This window comes from Bufo bufo, chromosome 6, assembly GCF_905171765.1.
Source record: "Bufo bufo chromosome 6, aBufBuf1.1, whole genome shotgun sequence".
In the NCBI taxonomy this organism is placed as follows: Eukaryota; Metazoa; Chordata; class Amphibia; order Anura; family Bufonidae; genus Bufo; species Bufo bufo.
The window spans coordinates 103,853,012-103,874,450 of NC_053394.1; the positions used below are offsets into that span (position 1 = coordinate 103,853,012).

At 43.7% G+C, this 21,439-nt stretch overlaps 1 non-coding gene across 1 annotated transcript; it reads left to right on the forward strand.

Annotated features, from left to right (window-relative positions):
* Positions 1-403: 403 nt before the first annotated feature.
* On the forward strand, positions 404-489 carry LOC121006173. The gene has a single exon (XR_005780040.1). It is a non-coding gene; the product is annotated as a small nucleolar RNA SNORD71 (small nucleolar RNA).
* The last annotated feature ends 20,950 nt before the right edge of the window (positions 490-21,439 follow it).

Genomic DNA, 21,439 nt, shown 5'->3' on the forward strand with positions numbered 1-21,439 from the left:
CAGTTCAGTAATGCCGGCAAGGGACCAATCAGAGTGGCCCTTTGCCGACAATCGATCCGATTGGTTAGTCTGTGCAGACTAACCAATCGGAATGCGGCAGTGAAAAAATGCCGGTTTCAGGCTCTGATCTGCGCTCTGCAGATCAGAGCCTGAAATCAGGTAATGTGTCCTCGTGCTCCCCCCTCCCCGATCTGTGCCCCCCATGTGTGCCCCTTCAAGCCCCCCCTTGTGTCTGCCTGCCGCTGAATCCTGCTGCTTATCTCCTGCGGTCCGCCCCCTCCCCGCCCCATACATTCCTCCTGCCCCCTCAATGCTGGCCGTGACTCACTCAATGCTGGCCCCTCAATGCTTCCCCCTTTCCAGCGCTGCCCCCATGCCCCCATGCCGTGCGGTCCCCCTGCTGTGTGTGATGGCGGCGGCTCCATTCCTGAGCCGCCGCCATCAGCAGAGAGTGTCAGCTCTATGCTGACACTCTGCTGTAACCCCATAGATGCCGCGGCAGCGGCATCCATGGGGTTAATAGAGGAAGGGGGTTCCCTCTCTCCACCATCGGGGCTGCTGCGCTGCAATTTGCAGCGCCCGAGGGTTGCCATGGCAACCGTACGCTTTGCAAAAGCGTCCGCTGTTGCCACCTACAGGGCATCTGATTGTATTATACTTTGCAATGCAAGAGCATTGCAAAGTATAGTACAGCCATCAGCCCCACTGGATCTTCAAGATCCAAGAGGGACTTGATAAAAAAAAAAGTGAAAATAATAAAAGTAAAAATAAATAAATAAATTAAAATTTAAAATTAAAAAAAGAAATAGCTTTTTCCTATAAAAAATGAAAAAAATATAAAAAAAATACACATATTAGGTATCACCGCGTCCGTAACGACCGTCTCTATAAATATATCACATGATAGACCCCGTCCGATAAACACCATTAAAAAAAAAATAATATGTAAAAAAAGTCATTTTTGTCACCTTACATCACAAAAAGTGCAACAGCAAGCGATCAAAAAGGCTTATGACCCCCAAAACAGTACCAATCAAACCGTTACCCCATACCGCAAAAAATGATACCCTATTTAAGACAATCGCCCAAAAAAAAAAAAAATCGATGGCTCTCAGACTATGGAGACACTAAAACATCATTTTTTTGGTTTCAGAAATGCTATTATTGTGTAAAACTTAAATAAATAAGAAAAAGTATACATATTAGGTATTGCCACGTCCGTAACGATCTGCTCTATAAAACTGGCAAGGTGACCTAACCCCTCAGATAAACGCTGTAAAAATAAATAAATAAAAACTGTTCCAAAACCATTTTTTGGTCACCTTGCCCCATAAAGTGTAATAATGAATGATCAAAAAATCCTATGTACCCAAAAATGGTACCAATAAAAACCTCAACTCTTTCTGCAAAAAACGAGCCCCTGCACAAGACGATCAGCAGAAAAATAAAAAACATATGGCGTTCAGAAAATGGAGACACAAAAACATAATTTCTTTTTCAAAATTGCTTTATTATGTAAAACTGAAACAAACAAACAAACAAAGTAGACATATTTGATATCATTGCGTCCGTAACAACCTGCTCTATAAAAATAGCACATGATCTACCCTGTCAGATGAATCTTGCAAAAAAATTAAAAAAATGTGACAAAACAGCCATTTTTCAGTTACCTTGCCTCACAATTTTTTTTTATATAGAGCAATTAAAAATCATATGTACCCCAAAATAGTACCAATAAAACTGGCACCTTATCCCCTAGTTTCCAAAATAGGGTCACTTTTTGGGAGTTTCTACTGTATGGGTGCATCAGGGGGGGCTTTAAATGGGACATGGCATCTAAAACCAGTTTAGGAAAATCTGCCTTCCAAAAACCATACGGCGTTCCTTTCCTTCTGCGCCCTGCTGTGCGCCCTTACATCAGTTTACGACCACATGTGGGGTGTTTCTGTAAACCGCAGAATCAGGGTAATAAATGTTGAGTTTTGTTTGGCTGTTAACCCTCAATGTGTTAAAGAATTTTTTTTTATAAAATGGAAAATCTGCCAAAAAAGTGAAATTTTGAAATTTCATCTCCATTTTCCTTGAATTCTTGTGGAACACCTAAAGCGTTAACAAAGTTTGTAAAATCAGTTTTGAGTAACTTGAGGGGTGTAGTTTCTACAATGGGGTCATTAATGGGGGGGTTTCCACTATGTAAGCCCCACAAAGTGACTTCAGACCTGAACCTGGTCCTTAAAAAGTGGGTTTTGGAAATTTTCTTAAAAATTTGAAGAATTGCTTCTAAACTTCTAAGCCTTCTAACGTCCTAAAAAAATAAAATGACATTTCCAAAACGATGCCAACCTAAAGTAGACATATGGGAAATGTTAAGTAGTAAATATTTTATTAGGTATGACTTTCTGTTTTAGAAGCAGAGAAATTGAAATTTTGAAAATCGTGAATTTTACCATTTTTTTTATAAATTTGGTACTTTTTCATAAATAAAGGTGAAATATATTGAATTAAATTTATGACTATCATGAAGTACAATATGTCACGAGAAAACAATCTCAGAATGGCTTGGATAAATAAAAGTGTTCCAAAGCAATTACCACATAAAGTGACGCATGTCAGATTTGTAAATTTTGACCTGGACACTGGGGCATCAATGACCCTTGGTCATGAAAGGGTTAAGGGAGGATTCATTTTTTCAAATTTAAAATTAGAGTTGAAATATGGGAGAAATTATTAAAGCATAAAAGTGTGACAACTTTTCAAAGTTTAAGCATTGAATGTAAGGATGTGGTGCGCATTAAATACTGAAAAATTTAGAATATTTTATTCCCTGTCACCTATGCATAGCAGGTGTTTATTCACATCTAAAATTGTATAATGTCAACTTAAGAATGTAACAGAAAAATTATTGAAATTTATTAAGCTGTCAACTAGGTATAGGAGTGGTACATCACACCCAAAAATTGGTGAATTTCACCAGAATATATAACTGACAATTTATTTATTTTTTAACCTGTCTACTAGGTATAGCAGTGGTACTATACACCCCAAAATTTGTTAATTTCACCATAAAATGTAACTGACAATTATTATTTTTTTTTTACCTGTCCATTAGGTATAGCAGTGGTACTATACACACCAAAATTGGTGAATTTCACCCTAAAATGTAAATGACAATTTATTTATTTATTTATTAACCGGCCTACTAGGTATAGCAGTGGTGCTATACACCAAAAAATTGGTTAATTTCACCCGAAAAAGTAAATGACAAAGTAGTGAAATGATATAAAATAAAACACGTACAAAAAAAAAATGTGATTTATGAGGTGGAGTTCCATATGGAGTATGAGTTTGAGGAGGCGGTGGACGCAGCGGAGTAGGTGGAAGCGGCGGTGGAGTAGGACGAGATAGCCAACACAGGATTTTGGTTTTAATTTAATTTTGTAAAATTAAGGTACACTCCAAAAGAGTGTGAAATATCCAAAATACAAACATGAGCAATTGCGCTGCAGTATAACAATGGATGCTTAGTGCCGTTATACATGTCTATTCTGCACAAGGTACGGACAAGTCCTGAGGGATCCATGCCTGGTTCATTTTAATGAATGTGAGCTTGTCCACATTGGCTGTGGACAGGTAGCTGCGCTTGTCTGTGATGACGCCCCCTGCCGTGCTAAACACACGTTCAGATAATACACTGGCTGCAGGGCAGGCCAGCACCTCCAAGGTGTAAAGGGCAAGCTCAGGCTATGTGCCCAATTTGGAGACCCATAGGTTGGAGGGGGCAGACCCGTAATTTAGTATGTGAAGGCGTGTGCACACATACTGCTCCACCATGTTGGTGAAATGCTGCCTCCTGCTAAGACGTTCCCTACCAGCTGGTGGTGCTGGTTGTTGTGGCGTGCTGACAAAGCTTTTCCACATTTCGGCCATGCTAACCCTGCCTTCTGAGGTGCTGGCAGTGCCCCAGCTGCATTGGCGACCTCTTCCTCGTCCTCTGCCTTCGCCTTGTGCTTCCACTGTGCCCCCACTGTCAGGTGGGAATGCCACCAGCAGCGCGTCTACCAGCATGCGCTTGTACTCGCGCATCTTACGATCACGCTCCAGTGACAGAATTAAGGACGGTACGTTGATCTTGTAACGGGGATCCAGCAGCGTGGCCACCCAGTAATCAGCACAAGTTAGAATGTGGGCAACTCGGCAGTCATTGCGGACACACTGCAGCATGTAATCGCTCATGTGTGCCAGGCTGCCCAGAGGCAACGAAAAGCTGTCCTCTGTGGGAGGTGTATCATCTGTGTCCTCTGTATCCCCCCATCCACGCACCAGTGATGGCCATGAGCTGGTCTGGGTGCCACCCTGCTGTGAACATGGTTCCTCCTCCTCCATCTCCTCATCCTCCACCTCCTTATCCTCCAGAACTGTGCCCTGGCTGGACAATTGTGTACCTTGGGTTTGTGGGTGCAGGAACCCACCCTCGGAGCCACTTGGGAATGACTGGCCGGAAACCCTACGAAATGATTCCTCTTCCTCTTCCTCCTCCTCCTCCTGTGCCACATCCTCTTCCATCATCACCATGAGCGTTTTTTCAAGGAGGCATAGAAGTGGGATAGTAACGCTGAGAACGGCGTTATCGGCACTGGCCTTGTTGGTGGAGTACTCGAAACAGCGCAACAAGGAACACAGGTCTCGCATGGAGGCCCAGTCATTGGTGGTGAAGTGGTGCTGTTCCGCCGAGCGACTCACCCGTGCGTGCTGCAGCTGAAACTCCACTATGGCCTGCTGCTGCTCGCACAGTCTCTCCAGCATGTGCAAGGTGGAGTTACACCTTGTGGGCACGTCGCATATGAGGCGGTGAGCGGGAAGGCCGAAGTTACGCTGCAGCGCTGACAGGCGAGCAGCAGCAGGGTGAGAACGCCGAAAGTGCGCAGACGGCCCGCACTTTATGCAGCAGCTCTGACATGTCGGGGTAATTTTTAAAGGGACTCTGTCACCACTTTCTAACCCCCCCTTTTCAAAGTATTGTTATCTGCATGGCGCCCCTGCGGCGGGCGGCAGATTGAGACGAAAAGAAACGCCCTGGGCACCTTATCAAGAAGATTGACAGGTTAGATAAAAGCTCTTTTTATCAAAAGGAGACGGCGAATTTAACTTCTAACAACACATTTATAATCACAGGGGCGCCATGCAGATAACAATACTTTGAAAAGGGGGGGTTAGAAAGTGGTGACAGAGTCCCTTTAAGGATCTCTGCACTACCAAATTCAGCACATGCACCAGGCAAGGGATGTGCGTCAAACTGGCTAGTCCCAGAGCTGCTACGAGATTTCGCCCATTATCGGCTGGAACAAACCACTCATCGGTCTGTTGTTCAAGGCCCGTCCACAGCTCCTGCGCGGTGTAGGGTTTGTCCCCCAAACAGATACGTTTTAAAACTGCCTGCTGTTGTTTACCCCTGGCTGTGCTGAAGTTGGTGGTGAAGGTGTTACGCTGACCGGATGAGGAGTAGGTAGAGGATGAGGAAGCAGAGTAGGAGGAGGAAGCAACAGGAGGCAAACTGAAGCGCCCTGCAATCCTCGGTGGTGGAAGGACATGCGCCAAACTGCTATCCGCCTCAGGCCCAGCCGCCACTGCATTTACCCAGTGTGCTGTTATGGAGATATAACGGCCCTGACCGTGCTTACTGGTCCACGTATCCATAGTCAGGTGCACCTTGCCACAGATGGCGTTGCGCAGTGCACACCTGATTTTGTCCCATACTTGGTTTTGAAGGGAAGGGATGGCTCGCCTTGAAAAGTAATGGCGGCTGGGCATGACGTACTGTGGGACAGCCACCAGCATAAGGCCTTTAAAACTATCTGTCTCCACCAGACGGGATGACATAATTTCAAAGGCAAGTAATTTAGAAATGCTGGCATTCAGGGCTAGGGATCGCGGGTGGGTAGGGGGGTACTTCCTCTTCCTCTCAAGCATTTGGGATATGGAGAGCTGAACGCTTCCGTGGGACATTGTGGAGATGCTTGGTGACCCAGGTGTTGGTGTTGCTGGCACTCCAGAGATGGATGAAGAGGCCGCGACTGCAGCAGAAGAGGTTTTTGAGGTGTCTACTCCACTGCAGCTCGTGCTTTGCACTTAAATGCCTGGTCATGCAGGTTGTGCTCAGGTTGAGAACGTTTATGCCTCGCTTCAGGCTCTGACTGCACAGTGTGCAAACCACTCGTGTCTTGTCGTCAGCACATTGTCTGAAGAACTGCCACGCCAGGGAACTCCTTGTAGCTGGCTTTGGTGTGCTTGGTTCCTTGCTGCGGTGGGCAGTAGGAGGCGTACTGTCTAGAGGACGACCGCTCCGCTTTAGCACCCTGCTTCCTCTTCTGTTGTGCTGGTGGTTCTGTGCGACCACCGCCTCTTCCTCCGAACTACATCAGTCACTCGCATGACCTTGATTCCATGTGGGGTCGAGGACCTAATCGTCCTCCACATTATCTTCCACCCAGTCTTCACCCCTGACTTCCTTGTCGGTCTGCACACTTTCGAAAGCCCCAGCAGTTGGCACCTGTGTTTCGTCATCATCCGAGACGTGCTGCGATGGTCCTCCCATGTACTCATCTTGAAAAATAAGTGGTTGGGCATCGGTGCACTCAATCTCTTCCACTTCTGGGGTCGGGCTAGGTGGATGGCCCTGGGAAACCCTGCTAACAGAATCATCAAAAAGCACAAGAGACTGCTGCATGACTTGGAGCTCAGACTGCTTGGCTGATTTGCAAGAGGTTGAGGTGAAAGACTTATGGACATCATCTGCAGGTGCCAACTGTGGTCTTTCAGCAGGAGACTGGGTGGGAGACAATGTGAAGGAACTGGATCCACTGTCAGTAACCCAATCTACTATCACCTGTACTTGTTTCGGCCTCACCATTCGTAGCGCAGCATTAGGCCCGACCAAATACCGCTGCAGGTTTTGTCGCCTACTCACACCTGAGGAAGGGGTTTCACTTGTGCGTGTAGCTGGCACAGATCGACCACGTCCTCTCTCAGCAACTGGAGCTCCACCAGCAGCACCACGTCCCTTATTTGACGCTCTAATCATATTTTTTTGAATTTAGGATCTTGCCCTAAATGTGTGTTTAATTAACCACCTCAGCTCCCCTAGCTTAAACACCCTTAATGACCAGGCCACTTTTTACACTTCTGCACTACACTATTTCACCGTTTATTGCTCGGTCATGCAACTTACCACCCAAATGAATTTTACCTCCTTTTCTTCTCACTAATAGAGCTTTCATTTGGTGGTATTTCATTGCTGCTGACATTTTTACTTTTTTTGTTATTAATCGAAATTTAACGATTTTTTTGCAGCATGGGTATATGTAAAATGACACCCCAAAACACATTGCGTGACAATTTTTTGCAGCCTAAGTGGGCAAAGGTGCCCACATTCCAAAGAGCACCTTTAGGATTTCACAGGTCATTTTTAACACATTTTGATTTCAAACTACTTACCACACATTAGGGCCCCTAGAATGCCAGGGCAGTATAACTACCCCACAAGTGACTCCATTTTGGAAAGAAGACACCCCAAGGTATTCCGTGAGGAGCATGGTGAGTTCCTAGAATTTTTTATTTTTTGTCACAAGTTAGCGGAAAATGATGATTTTTTTTTTTCTTACAAAGTCTCATATTCCACTAACTTGTGACAAAAAATAAAAACTTCCATGAACTCACTATGCCCATCACGAAATACCTTGGGGTGTCTTCTTTCCAAAATTGGGTCACTTGTTGGGTAGTTATACTGCTCTGGCATTTTAGGGGCCCTAATGTGTGGTAAGTAGTTTGAAATCAAAATGTGTAAAAAATGACCTGTGAAATCCTAAAGGTGCTCTTTGGAATGTGGGCACCTTTTGCCCACCTAGGCTGCAAAAAAGTGTCACACATGTGGTATTGCCGTACTCAGGAGAAGTTGGGCAATGTGTTTTGGGGTGTCATTTTACATATACCCATCCTGGGTGAGATAAATATCTGGGTCAAATGCGAACTTTGTAGAAAAAAATTGGAAAAGTTGTCTTTTGCCAAGATATTTCTCTCACCCAGCATGGGTATATGTAAAATGACACCCCAAAACACATTGCTCAACTTCTCCTGAGTATGGCAATACCAGATGTGTGACACTTTTTTGCAGCCTAGGTGGGCAAAGGGGCCCACATTCCAAAGAGCACCTTTCGGATTTCACCGGCCATTTTTTACAGATTTTGATTTCAAACTACTTTGCACGCATTTGGGCCCCTAAAATGCCAGGGCAGTATAACTACCCCACAAGTGACCCCATTTTGGAAAGGAGACACCCCAAGGTATTTTGTGATGGGCATAGTGAGTACATGGAAGTTTTTATTTTTTGTCACAAGTTAGTGGAATATGAGACTTTGAAAAAAAAAAAAAAAAAAATCATCATTTTCCGCTAACTTGTGACAAAAAATAAAAAATTCTAGGAACTCGCCATGCCCCTCACGGAATACCTTGGGGTGTCTTCTTTCCAAGATGGGGTCACTTGTGGGGTAGTTTTACTGCCCTGGCATTCTAGGGGCCCTAATGTGTGGTAAGTAGTTTGAAATCAAAATGTGTAAAAAATGACCTGTGAAATCCTAAAGGTGCTCTTTGGAATGTGGGCCCCTTTGCCCACCTAGTGTCACACATGTGGTATTGCCGTACTCAGGAGAAGTTGGGCAATGTGTTTTGGGGTGTCATTTTACATATACCCATGCTGGGTGAGATAAATATCTGGGCAAAAGACAACTTTTCCCATTTTTTTATACAAAGTTGGCATTTGACCGAGATATTCCTCTCACCCAGCATGGGTATATGTAAAATGACACTCCAAAACACATTCCCCAACTTCTCCTGAGTACGGTGATACCAGATGTGTGACACTTTTTTGCAGCCTAGATGCGCAAAGGGGCCCACATTCCTTTTAGGAGGGCATTTTTAGACATTTGGATCCCAGACTTCTTCTCACGCTTTAGGGCCCCTAAAATGCCAGGGCAGTATAAATACCCCACATGTGACCCCATTTTGGAAAGAAGACACCCCAAGGTATTCAATGAGGGGCATGGCGAGTTCATAGAATTATTATTTTTTTGCCACAAGTTTGCGGAAATTGATTTTTTTTTGTTTTTTTCTCACAAAGTCTCCCTTTCCGCTAACTTGGGACAAAAATTTAAATCTTTCATGGACTCAATATGCCCCGCAGAGAATACCTTGGGGTGTCTACTTTCCGAAATGGGGTCACATGTGGGGTATTTATACTGCCCTGGCATTTTAGGGGCCCTAAAGCGTGAGAAGTCTGGAATATAAATGTCTAAAAAATTTTACTCATTTGGATTCCGTGAGGGGTATGGTGAGTTCATGTGAGATTTTATATTTTGACACAAGTTAGTGGAATATGAGACTTTGTAAGAAAAAAAAAATCATCATTTTCCGTTAACTTGGGCCAAAAAAATGTCTGAATGGAGCCTTACAGGGGGGTGATCAATGACAGGGGGGTGATCAGGGAGTGTATATGGGGTTATCACCCCCCTGTCATTGATCACCCCCCTGTAGGCTCCATTCAGACGTCCGTATGTGTTTTGCGGATCCGCGGTGTTCGTGTTTTGCGGATCCACGGATCTGCAAAACACATACGGACGTCTGAATGGAGCCTTACAGGGGGGTGATCAATGACAGGGGGGTGATCACCCCATATAGACTCCCTGATCACCCCCCTGTCATTGATCACCCCCCTGTCATTGATCACCCCCCTGTAAGGCTCCATTCAGATGTCCGTATGTGTTTTGCGGATCCGATCCATGTATCCGTGGATCCGTAAAAAACATACGGACGTCTGAATGGAGCCTTACAGGGGGGTGATCAATGACAGGGGGGTGATCAGGGAGTCTATATGGGGTGATCACCCCCCTGTCATTGATCACCCCCCTGTAAGGCTCCATTCAGATGTCCGTATGTGTTTTGCGGATCCGATCCATGTATCCGTGGATCCGTAAAAAAACATACGGACGTCTGAATGGAGCCTTACAGGGGGGTGATCAATGACAGGGGGGTTATCAGGGAGTCTACATGGGGTGATCACCCCCCTGTCATTGATCACCCCCCTGTAAGGCTCCATTCAGATGTCCGTATGTGTTTTGAGGATCCGATCCATGTATCCGTGGATAGTAACATAGTAACATAGTAACATAGTACATAAGGCCGAAAAAAGACATTTGTCCATCCAGTTCGGCCTGTCATCCTGCAAGTTGATCCAGAGGAAGGCAAAAAAAAACTGTGAGGTAGAAGCCAATTTTCCTCACTTTAGGGGACAAAAAAATTCCTTCCCGACTCCAATCAGGCAATCAGAATAACTCCCTGGATCAACGACCCCTCTCTACTAGCTATAGCCTGTAATATTATTACACTCCAGAAATACATCCAGGCCCCTCTTGAATTCCTTTATTGTACTCACCATCACCACCTCCTCAGGCAGAGAGTTCCATAGTCTCACTGCTCTTGCCGTAAAGAACCCTTTTCTATGTTTGTGTACAAACCTTCTTTCCTCCAAACGCAGAGGATCCGTAAAAAAAATACGGACGTCTGAATGGAGCCTTACAGGGGGGTGATCAATGACAGGGGGGTGATCAGGGAGTCTATATGGGGTGATCACCCCCCTGTAAGGCTCCAGTCAGACGTCTGTATGTGTTTTGCGGATCCGATCCATGTATCCGTGGATCCGTAAAAAACATACGGACGTCTGAATGGAGCCTTACAGGGTGTTGATCAATGACAGGGGGGTGATCAATGACAGGGGGGTGATCAGGGGGTCTATATGGGGTGATCACCCCCGTCATTGATCACCCCCCTGTAAGGCTCCATTCAGACGTCCGTATGTGTTTTGCAGATCCGATTCATGTATCAGTGGATCCGTAAAAAACATACGGACGTCTGAATGGAGCCTTACAAGGGGGTGATCAATGACAGGGGGGTGATCAATAACAGGGGGGGTGATCAGGGAGTCTATATGGGGTGATCAGGGGTTAATAAGGGATTAATAAGTGACAGGGGGGGGGTGTAGTGTAGTGGTGTTTGGTGCTACTTATTACTGAGCTGCCTGTGTCCTCTGGTGGTCGATCCAAGCAAAAGGGACCACCAGAGGACCAGGTAGCAGGTATATACCTGTTAGCGTCTAATATACCTGTTAGGGGTTCAAAAAAATCGCATCTCCAGCCTGCCAGCGAACGATCGCCGCTGGCAGGCTGGAGATCCACTCGCTTACCTTCCGATCCTGTGAACGCGCGCGCCCGTGTGCGCACGTTCACAGGAAATCTCGCGTCTCGCGAGATGACGCACGGATGCGTCCAGGAGGAATAAATCGACCGACTCCAGGACGCATCCGTGCGTTAGGCGGTCAGGAGGTGGTTAATAGTAGAAAAGAATGACAGCATGTAAAGGGTGTATCTCACACGGCCTGAACCAGAATAGGCCTCAATTAAAGATTTCTTTGCGCAAAAAGGCTGTATTTCAAATGGCTGTACTTCAAATGGCTGAATCAAACCCCTGTATGTATAGGGGTGATCTCACACGCCCTGAATCAGTGTAGGCCTGAATTAAGGATTTCTTTGCAAAAAATGACTGTATTTCAAATAACTGTATTTCAAATGGCTGTACTTCAAATGGCTGAATCAAACCCCTGTATGTATAGGGGGGATCACACACGCCCTGAATCAGTGTAGGCCTGAATTAAAGATTTATTTGCACAAAATGGCTGTATTTCAAATGGCTGTATTTCAAATGGCTGAAACAAACCCCTGTATGTATAGGGGGGATCTCACACGCCCTGAATCAGTGTAGGCCTGAATTAAAGATTTCTTTGCACAAAATGGCTGTATTTCAAATGGCTGTGTTTCAAATGGCTGAATCAAACTCCTGTATGTATAAGGGGGATCTCACACGCCCTGAATCAGTGTAGGCCTGAATTAAAGATTTCTTTGCACAAAATGGCTGTATTTCAAATGACTGTATTTCAAATGGCTGAATTAAACTCCTGTATGTATAGGGGGGATCTCACACGCCCTAAATCAGTGTAGGCCTGAATTAAAGATTTATTTGCACAAAATAACTGTATTTCAAATGGCTGAATTAAACCCCTGTATGTATAGGGGGGATCTCACACGCCCTGTATCAGTGTAAGCCTGAATTAAAGATTTATTTGCACAAAATGGCTGTATTTCAAATGGCTGTATTTCAAATGGCTGAATCAAACCCCTGTATGTATAGGGGGGATCACACACGCCCTGAATCAGTGTAGGCCTGAATTAAAGATTTATTTGCACAAAATGGCTGTATTTCAAATGGCTGTATTTCAAATGGCTGAAACAAACCACTGTATGTATAGGGGGGATCTCACACGCCCTGGATCAGTGTAGGCCTGAATTAAACATTTCTTTGGACAAAATAGCTGTATTTCAAATGGCTGTATTTCAAATAGCTATACTTCAAATGGCTGAATCAAAATCCTGTATGTATAGGGGGATCTCACACGCCCTGAAACAGTGTAGGCCTAAATTAAAGATTTCTTTGCACAAAATGGCTGTATTTCAAATGGCTGAATTAAACTCCTGTATGTATAGGGGGAATCTCACACGCCCTGTATCAGTGTAAGCCTGAATTAAAGATTTATTTGCACAAAATGGCTGTATTTCAAATGGCTGCACTTCAAATGGCTGAATCAAACCCCTGTATGTATAGGGGGGATCTCACACGCCCTAAATCAGTGTAGGCCTGAATTAAAGATTTCTTTGCAAAAAATGGCTGTATTTCAAATGGCTGTATTTCAAATGGCTGTATTTCAAATGGCTGAATCAAACCCCTGTATATATAGGGGGGATCACACACGCCCTGAATCAGTGTAGGCCTGAATTAAAAATTTCTTTGCACAAAATGGCTGTATTTCAAATGGCTGTATTTCAAATGGCTGTATTTCAAATGCCTAAATCAAACCCCTGTATCCCTGTATGTAGAAGGAGTATCTCACACGGTCTGAACCACTGTAGGCCTGAAGTATATATATTTTTGCACAAAATGGCTGTATTTCAAATGGCTGAATCAAACCCCTGTATGTATAGGGGGGTCACACACGCCCTGAATCAGTGTAGGCATGAATTAAAGATTTCTTTGCACAAAATTGCTGTATTTCAAATGGCTGTATTTCAAATGGCTGAATCAAACCCCTGTATGTATAGGGGGGATCTCACATGCCCTGAATCAGTGTAGGCCTGAATTAAAGTTTTATTTGCACAAAATTGCTGTATTTCAAATGGCTGTATTTCAAATGGCTGAATCAAACCCCTGTATGTATAGGGGGGATCTCACATGCCCTGAATCAGTGTAGGCCTGAATTAAAGTTTTATTTGCACAAAATTGCTGTATTTCAAATGGCTGTATTTCAAATGGCTGATTTAAACCCCTGTACGTATAGGGGGGATCTTACACGCCCTGAATCAGTGTAGGCCTGAATTAAAGATTTCTTTGCACAAAATTGCTGTATTTCAAATGGCTGTATTTCAAATGGCTGAATCAAACCCCTGTATGTATAGGGGGGATCTCACATGCCCTGAATCAGTGTAGGCCTGAATTAAAGTTTTATTTGCACAAAATGGCTGTATTTCAAATGGCTGTATTTCAAATGGCTGATTTAAACCCCTGTACGTATAGGGGGGATCTTACACGCCCTGAATCAGTGTAGGCCTGAATTAAAGATTTCTTTGCACAAAATTGCTGTATTTCAAATGGCTGTATTTCAAATGGCTGAATCAAACCCCTGTATGTATAGGGGGGATCTCACATGCCCTGAATCAGTGTAGGCCTGAATTAAAGTTTTATTTGCACAAAATGGCTGTATTTCAAATGGCTGTATTTCAAATGGCTGAATTAAACCCCTATATGTATAGGAGGGATCACATACGCCTTGAGTCAGTGTAGGCATAAATTAAAGATTTATTTGCACAAAATGGCTGTATTTCAAATGGCTGTACTTCAAATGGCTGATTTAAACCCCTGTACGTATAGGGGGGATCTTACACGCCCTGAATCAGTGTAGGCCTGAATTAAAGATTTCTTTGCACAAAATTGCTGTATTTCAAATGGCTGTATTTCAAATGGCTGAATCAAACCCCTGTATGTATAGGGGGGGGGGGATCTCACACGCCCTGAATCAGTGTAGGCTTGAATTAAAGATTTCTTTGCACAAAATGGCTGTATTTCAAATAGCTGTATTTCAAATGGCTGAATCAAACCCCTGTATGTATAGTGGGGATCACACACGCCCTGAATCAGTGTAGGCCTGAAGTAAATATATCTTTGCACAAAATGGCTGTATTTCAAATAACTGATTCAAACCCCTGTATGTAGGGGGGTATCTCACACGGTCTGAACCAGTGTAGGCCTGAAGTAAATATTTCATTGCCCAAAATGGCTGTATTTTAAAAGGCTGTATTTCAAATGCCTGATTCAAACCCCTGTATGTAGGGGGGTATCTCCCGCGGTCTGAACCAGTGTAGGCCTGAAGTAAATATGTTTTTGCACAAAATGGCTGTATTTCAAATAGCTGTATTTCAAATGCCTGATTAAAACCCCTGTATGTAGGGGAATATCTCACACGGTCTGAACCAATGTAGGCCTGAAGTAAATATTTCTTTGCCCAAAATGGCTGTATTTGTAATGGCTGTATTTCAAATGCCTGATTCAAACCCCTGTATGTAGGGGGGTATCTCACACAGTCTGAACCAGTGCAGGCTTGAAGTAAATATATCTTTGCACAAAATGGCTGTATTTCAAATGGCTGTATTTTAAATGGCTGTACTTCAAATGGCTGATTCAAACCCCTGTATGTATAGGGGGGATCTCACACGCCCTGAATCAGTGTAGGCCTGAATTAAAGATTTCTTTGCACAAAATGGCTGTATTTCAAATGGCTGTATTTCAAATGGCTGTACTTCAAATGGCTGAATCAAACCCCTGTATGTATAGGGGGGATCTCACACGCCCTGAATCAGTGTAGGCCTGAATTAAAAATTTCTTTGCACAAAATGGCTGTATTTCAAATGGCTGTATTTCAAATGGCTGAATAAAACCCCTGTTTGTATAGGGGGGATCACACACGCCCTGAATCAGTGTAGGCCAGAATTAAAGATTTTTTTGCACAAAATGGCTGTATTTCAAATGGCTGTATTTCAAATGCCTGATTTAAACCCCTGTATGTAGAGGGGGTATCTCACAGGGCCTAAACCACTGTAGGTCTGAATTAAAGATTTCTTTGCACAAAATGGCTGTATTTCAAATGTCTGTATTTCAAATGCCTGAGTCAAACCCCTGTATGTAGAGGGGGTATCTCACAGGGCCTGACCCACTGTAGGCCTGAAGTAAATATATCTTTGCACAAAATGGCTGTATTTCAAATGGCTGTATTTCAAATGGCTGAATCAAACCCCTGTATGTATAGGGGGGATCACACGTGCCCTGAATCAGTGTAGGCCTGAATTAAAGATTTATTTGCACAAAATGGCTGTATTTCAAATGTCTGTATTTCTAATGCCTGAATTAAACCCCTGTATGTAGGCGGGTATCTTACACGGTCTAAACCAGTGTAGGCCTGAAGTAAATATATCTTTGCACAAAATGGCTGTATTTCAAATGGCTGTATTTCAAATGGCTGAATCAAACCCCTGTATGTATAGGGGGGATCACACGCACCCTAAATCAGTGTAGGCCTGAATGAAAGATTTATTTGCACAAAATGGCTGCATTTCAAATGGCTGTATTTCAAATGGCTGTACTTCAAATGGCTGATTTAAACCCCTGTATGTATACGGGGGATCTCACATGCCCTAAATCAGTGTAGGCCTGAATTAAAGATTTCTTTGCACAAAATGGCTGTATTTCAAATGGCTGAATCAAACCCCTGTATGTATAGGGGAAATCACACACGCCCTGAATCAGCGTAGGCCTGAATTAAAGATTTATTTGCACAAAATGGCTGTATTTCAAATGGTTGTATTTCAAATGGCTGAATAAAACCCCTATATGTATAGGGGAAAATCTCACACGCCCTAAATCAGTGTAGGCCTGAATTAAAGATTTCTTTGCACAAAATTGCTGTATTTCAAATGGCTGAATCAAACCTCTGTATGTATAGGTAGGATCTCACACGCCCTGAATCAGTGTAGGTCTGAATTAAAGATTTCTTTGCACATACAGGGAGTGCAGAATTATTAGGCAAGTTGTATTTTTGAGGATTAATTTTATTATTGAACAACAACCATGTTCTCAATGAACCCAAAAAACTCATTAATATCAAAGCTGAATATTTTTGGAAGTAGTTTTTAGTTTGTTTTTAGTTTTAGCTATTTTAGGGGGATATCTGTGTGTGCAGGTGACTATTACTGTGCATAATTATTAGGCAACTTAACAAAAAACAAATATATACCCATTTCAATTATTTATTTTTACCAGTGAAACCAATATAACATCTCAACATTCACAAATATACATTTCTGACATTCAAAAACAAAACAAAAACAAATCAGTGACCAATATAGCCACCTTTCTTTGCAAGGACACTCAAAAGCCTGCCATCCATGGATTCTGTCAGTGTTTTGATCTGTTCACCATCAACATTGCGTGCAGCAGCAACCACAGCCTCCCAGACACTGTTCAGAGAGGTGTACTGTTTTCCCTCCTTGTAAATCTCACATTTGATGATGGACCACAGGTTCTCAATGGGGTTCAGATCAGGTGAACAAGGAGGCCATGTCATTAGATTTTCTTCTTTTATACCCTTTCTTGCCAGCCACGCTGTGGAGTACTTGGACGCGTGTGATGGAGCATTGTCCTGCATGAAAATCATGTTTTTCTTGAAGGATGCAGACTTCTTCCTGTACCACTGCTTGAAGAAGGTGTCTTCCAGAAACTGGCAGTAGGACTGGGAGTTGAGCTTGACTCCATCCTCAACCCGAAAAGGCCCCACAAGCTCATCTTTGATGATACCAGCCCAAACCAGTACTCCACCTCCACCTTGCTGGCGTCTGAGTCGGACTGGAGCTCTCTGCCCTTTACCAATCCAGCCACGGGCCCATCCATCTGGCTCATCAAGACTCACTCTCATTTCATCAGTCCATAAAACCTTAGAAAAATCAGTCTTGAGATATTTCTTGGCCCAGTCTTGACGTTTCAGCTTGTGTGTCTTGTTCAGTGGTGGTCGTCTTTCAGCCTTTCTTACCTTGGCCATGTCTCTGAGTATTGCACACCTTGTGCTTTTGGGCACTCCAGTGATGTTGCAGCTCTGAAATATGGCCAAACTGGTGGCAAGTGGCATCTTGGCAGCTGCACGCTTGACTTTTCTCAGTTCATGGGCAGTTATTTTGCGCCTTGGTTTTTCCACACGCTTCTTGCGACCCTGTGGACTATTTTGAATGAAACGCTTGATTGTTCGATGTTCACGCTTCAGAAGCTTTGCAATTTTAAGAGTGCTGCATCCCTCTGCAAGATATCTCACTATTTTGGACTTTTCTGAGCCTGTCAAGTCCTTCTTTTGACCCATTTTGCCAAAGGAAAGGAAGTTGCCTAATAATTATGCACACCTGATATAGGGTGTTGATGTCATTAGACCACACTTCTTCTCATTACAGAGATGCACATCACCTAATATGCTTAATTGGTAGTAGGCTTTCGAGCCTATACAGCTTGGAGTAAGACAACATGCATGAAGAGGATGATGTGGTCAAAATACTCATTTGCCTAATAATTCTGCACACAGTGTAATGGCTGTATTTCAAATGGCTGTACTTCAAATAGCTGAATCAAACCCCTGTATGTATAGGGGGGATCTCACACGCCCTGAATCAGAGGGTTTTTTCACCCCAGTAACTAAAAAGCCGTATTTCTGATCTAAATGTGACAGTCACTTATGCACGTCTTATCCCAGATTTTGAGGTATATTAGAGGGTTTTTTCACCACAGTAACCAAAAAGCCGTAATCTGGCCTAAATGTGACAGTCACTTATGCACGTCTAATCCCAGATGTGCAGTATATTAGAGGGTTTTTTCACCCCAGTAAGCACAAAGATGTATTTCTGGCCTAAATGTGACACTCACTTATGCACGTCTTATCCCAGATGTGCAGTATATTAGAGGCTTTTTTCACCCCAGTAACCAAAAAGCCGTATTTCTGGCCTAAATGTGACAGTCACTTATGCACATCTAATCCCAGATGTGCAGTATATTAGAGGGTTTTTTCACCCCAGTAAGCACAAAGATGTATTTCTGGCCTAAATGTGACACTCACTTATGCACGTCTAATCCCAGATGTGCAGTATATTAGAGGCTTTTTTCACCCCAGTAACCAAAAAGATGTATTTCTGGCCTAAATGTGACACTCACTTATGCACGTCTAATCCCAGATGTGCAGTATATTAGAGGGTTTTTTCACCCCAGTAACCAAAAAGATGTATTTCTGGCCTATATGTGACACTCACTTATGCACGTCTAATCCCAGATGTGCAGTATATTAGAGGGTTTTTTCACCCCAGTAAGCAAAAAGATGTATTTCTGGCCTAAATGTGACACTCACTTATGCACGTCTTATCCCAGATGTGCATTATATCAGAGGGTTTTTTCACCCCAGTAACCAAAAAGCCGTATTTCTGGCCTAAATGTGACAGTCACTTATGCACATCAAATCCCAGATGTGCAGTATATATTAGAGGGTTTTTTCACCCCAGTAACCAAAAAGATGTATTTCTGGCCTAAATGTGACAGTCACTTATGCACGTCTTATCCCAGATGTGCAGTATATTAGAGGGTTTTTTCACCTCAGTAAGCAAAAAGATGTATTTCTGGACTTGCAGACATGCAGATAGCCTGTGCTGGTGCACTATCGTTGCATAAAATGGCTGCCGATTATGTATTAATATTGACAAACTGAAATAAAAAAAAGCAGTAGTTGGCTCAGGGTAAGCTTAAAAAAATTGTGCACTGCACCCACAAAACACTTTTTCTGTAGATCGCTGAGTAGAAAAAATGCAGCTGATCTCTCCCTCACAGGAGCTGCAGCCTCTCCCTACACTAATCCGACCAGAGTGACGTGCAGCGATACGTGACTCAAGCTTATATAGAGCCTGGGTCACATGCTGCAGTTGGCCAATCACAGCCATGCCAATAGTAGGCATGGCTGTGATGGCCTTTTGGGGCAAGTAATATGACGCTTGTTGATTGGCTGCTGTGCAGCCTTTCAAAAAGTGCCGAACACCGAACCCGAACTTTTACGTAAATGTTCGGGTTCGGGTCCAGGGTCCAAAAATCCTACAGTTCGGGTTCGCTCAACCCTAGTTATTATAACTCTTGTAAGTGGGACAGGGCTTAGCCAGGACCTATTTGGCCAGTTAGGTGTATACTTGGCTCCCTATTCAATAATGGATGAAGAAATCAGATGGACACAGTTAAAACTTGAACTCATGTGGGGCAACAAGCTTAGTGGTTACAGGAATCTTACAGAAAGCAAAAACCAAGAGATGGTTGTGTCAAATTTAAAAGTTATCCTTTATCCTGTGTTCTCTCGTTGGCGAGTGTCTGATCACCAGAACCCCCACCCATTCTTCTGTTTCAATGGAGTGGCAAGCCAAATATGCATTCTGTTTCTGTATTCATTCTCTACAGAAACAGAACACAACTGACTTAGATGTTATACACAGTCTGTTTGGAGGCAGGAGGCTTAGAATATGTTCACATCTGCGTTGGAGGCTTCCATCATTGAAATTGTTAAAAATAATGAAAACTCCTGCATGCAGGACTTTTTTCTCCACTAAAAAAGCGTGTTTCTGAGACGATCCAATTAAAGTCAATGGGGTTTTCCAGGATTTTGATACTGATGACCTATCCTCAGGATAGGTCATCAGTATCTGTGATCGGTGGGGGTTCGACACCCAGGACCCCGGCCGATCAGTTGTTTGAGAAGGCAGCTGCGCTCTCGCAGCTTACCAAGCAAATCGCTGTACATTGTAAGCGGCTGTGCTTGGTATTATGCGCAGCCCAATTCACTTCAGTAGACTTCAGTGTTATACCACGGTGCCTTCTCACACAGCTGATCGGCGGGGGTACCGGGTGTTGGACCCCCAACAATCAGATACTGATGAACAATCCTAAATATAGGTCCTCAGTATCAAAATACCAGAAAACCCCTTGAAGTTCCATTTGTGTCAGTCATGTGCTAAATCCGGCACTTCAGTTATTTCCATTCTTCTGCTCCTATAATGGAGCAGAAGAAAGGAGAATAATAGTGGTGGGCACGAACGAAGCCTTGCTTTATCCACAATCATTGCTCCCAACTCAGTGGGTATCGACAACTTTGCTATACACTGCGTGCAGAATTATTAGGCAAATGAGTATTTTGACCACATCATCCTCTTTATGCATGTTGTCTTACTCCAAGCTGTGTAGGCTCGAAAGCCTACTACCAATTAAGCATATTAGGTGATGTGCATCTCTGTAATGAGAAGGGGTGTGGTCTAATGACATCAACACCCTATATTAGGTGTGCATAATTATTAGGCAACTTCCTTTCCTTTGGCAAAATGGGTCAAAAGAAGGACTTGACAGGCTCAGAAAAGTCCAAAATAGTGAGATATCTTGCAGAGGGATGCAGCACTCTTAAAATTGCAAAGCTTCTGAAGCGTGATCATCGAACAATCAAGCGTTTCATTCAAAATAGTCAACAGGGTCGCAAGAAGCGTGTGGAAAAACCAAGGCGCAAAATAACTGCCCATGAACTGAGAAAAGTCAAGCGTGCAGCTGCCAAGGTGCCACTTGCCACCAGTTTGGCCATATTTCAGAGCTGCAACATCACTGGAGTGCCCAAAAGCACAAGGTGTGCAATACTCAGAGACATGGCCAAGGTAAGAAAGGCTGAAAGACGACCACCACTGAACAAGACACACAAGCTGAAACGTCAAGACTGGGCCAAGAAATATCTCAAGACTGATTTTTCTAAGGTTTTATGGACTGATGAAATGAGAGTGAGTCTTGATGAGCCAGATGGATGGGCCCGTGGCTGGATTGGTAAAGGGCAGAGAGCTAAAGTCCGACTCAGACGCCAGCAAGGTGGAGGTGGAGTACTGGTTTGGGCTGGTATCATCAAAGATGAGCTTGTGGGGCCTTTTCGGGTTGAGGATGGAGTCAAGCTCAACTCCCAGTCCTACTGCCAGTTTCTGGAAGACACCTTCTTCAAGCAGTGGTACAGGAAGAAGTCTGCATCCTTCAAGAAAAACATGATTTTCATGCAGGACAATGCTCCATCACACGCGTCCAAGTACTCCACAGCGTGGCTGGCAAGAAAGGGTATAAAAGAAGAAAATCTAATGACATGGCCTCCTTGTTC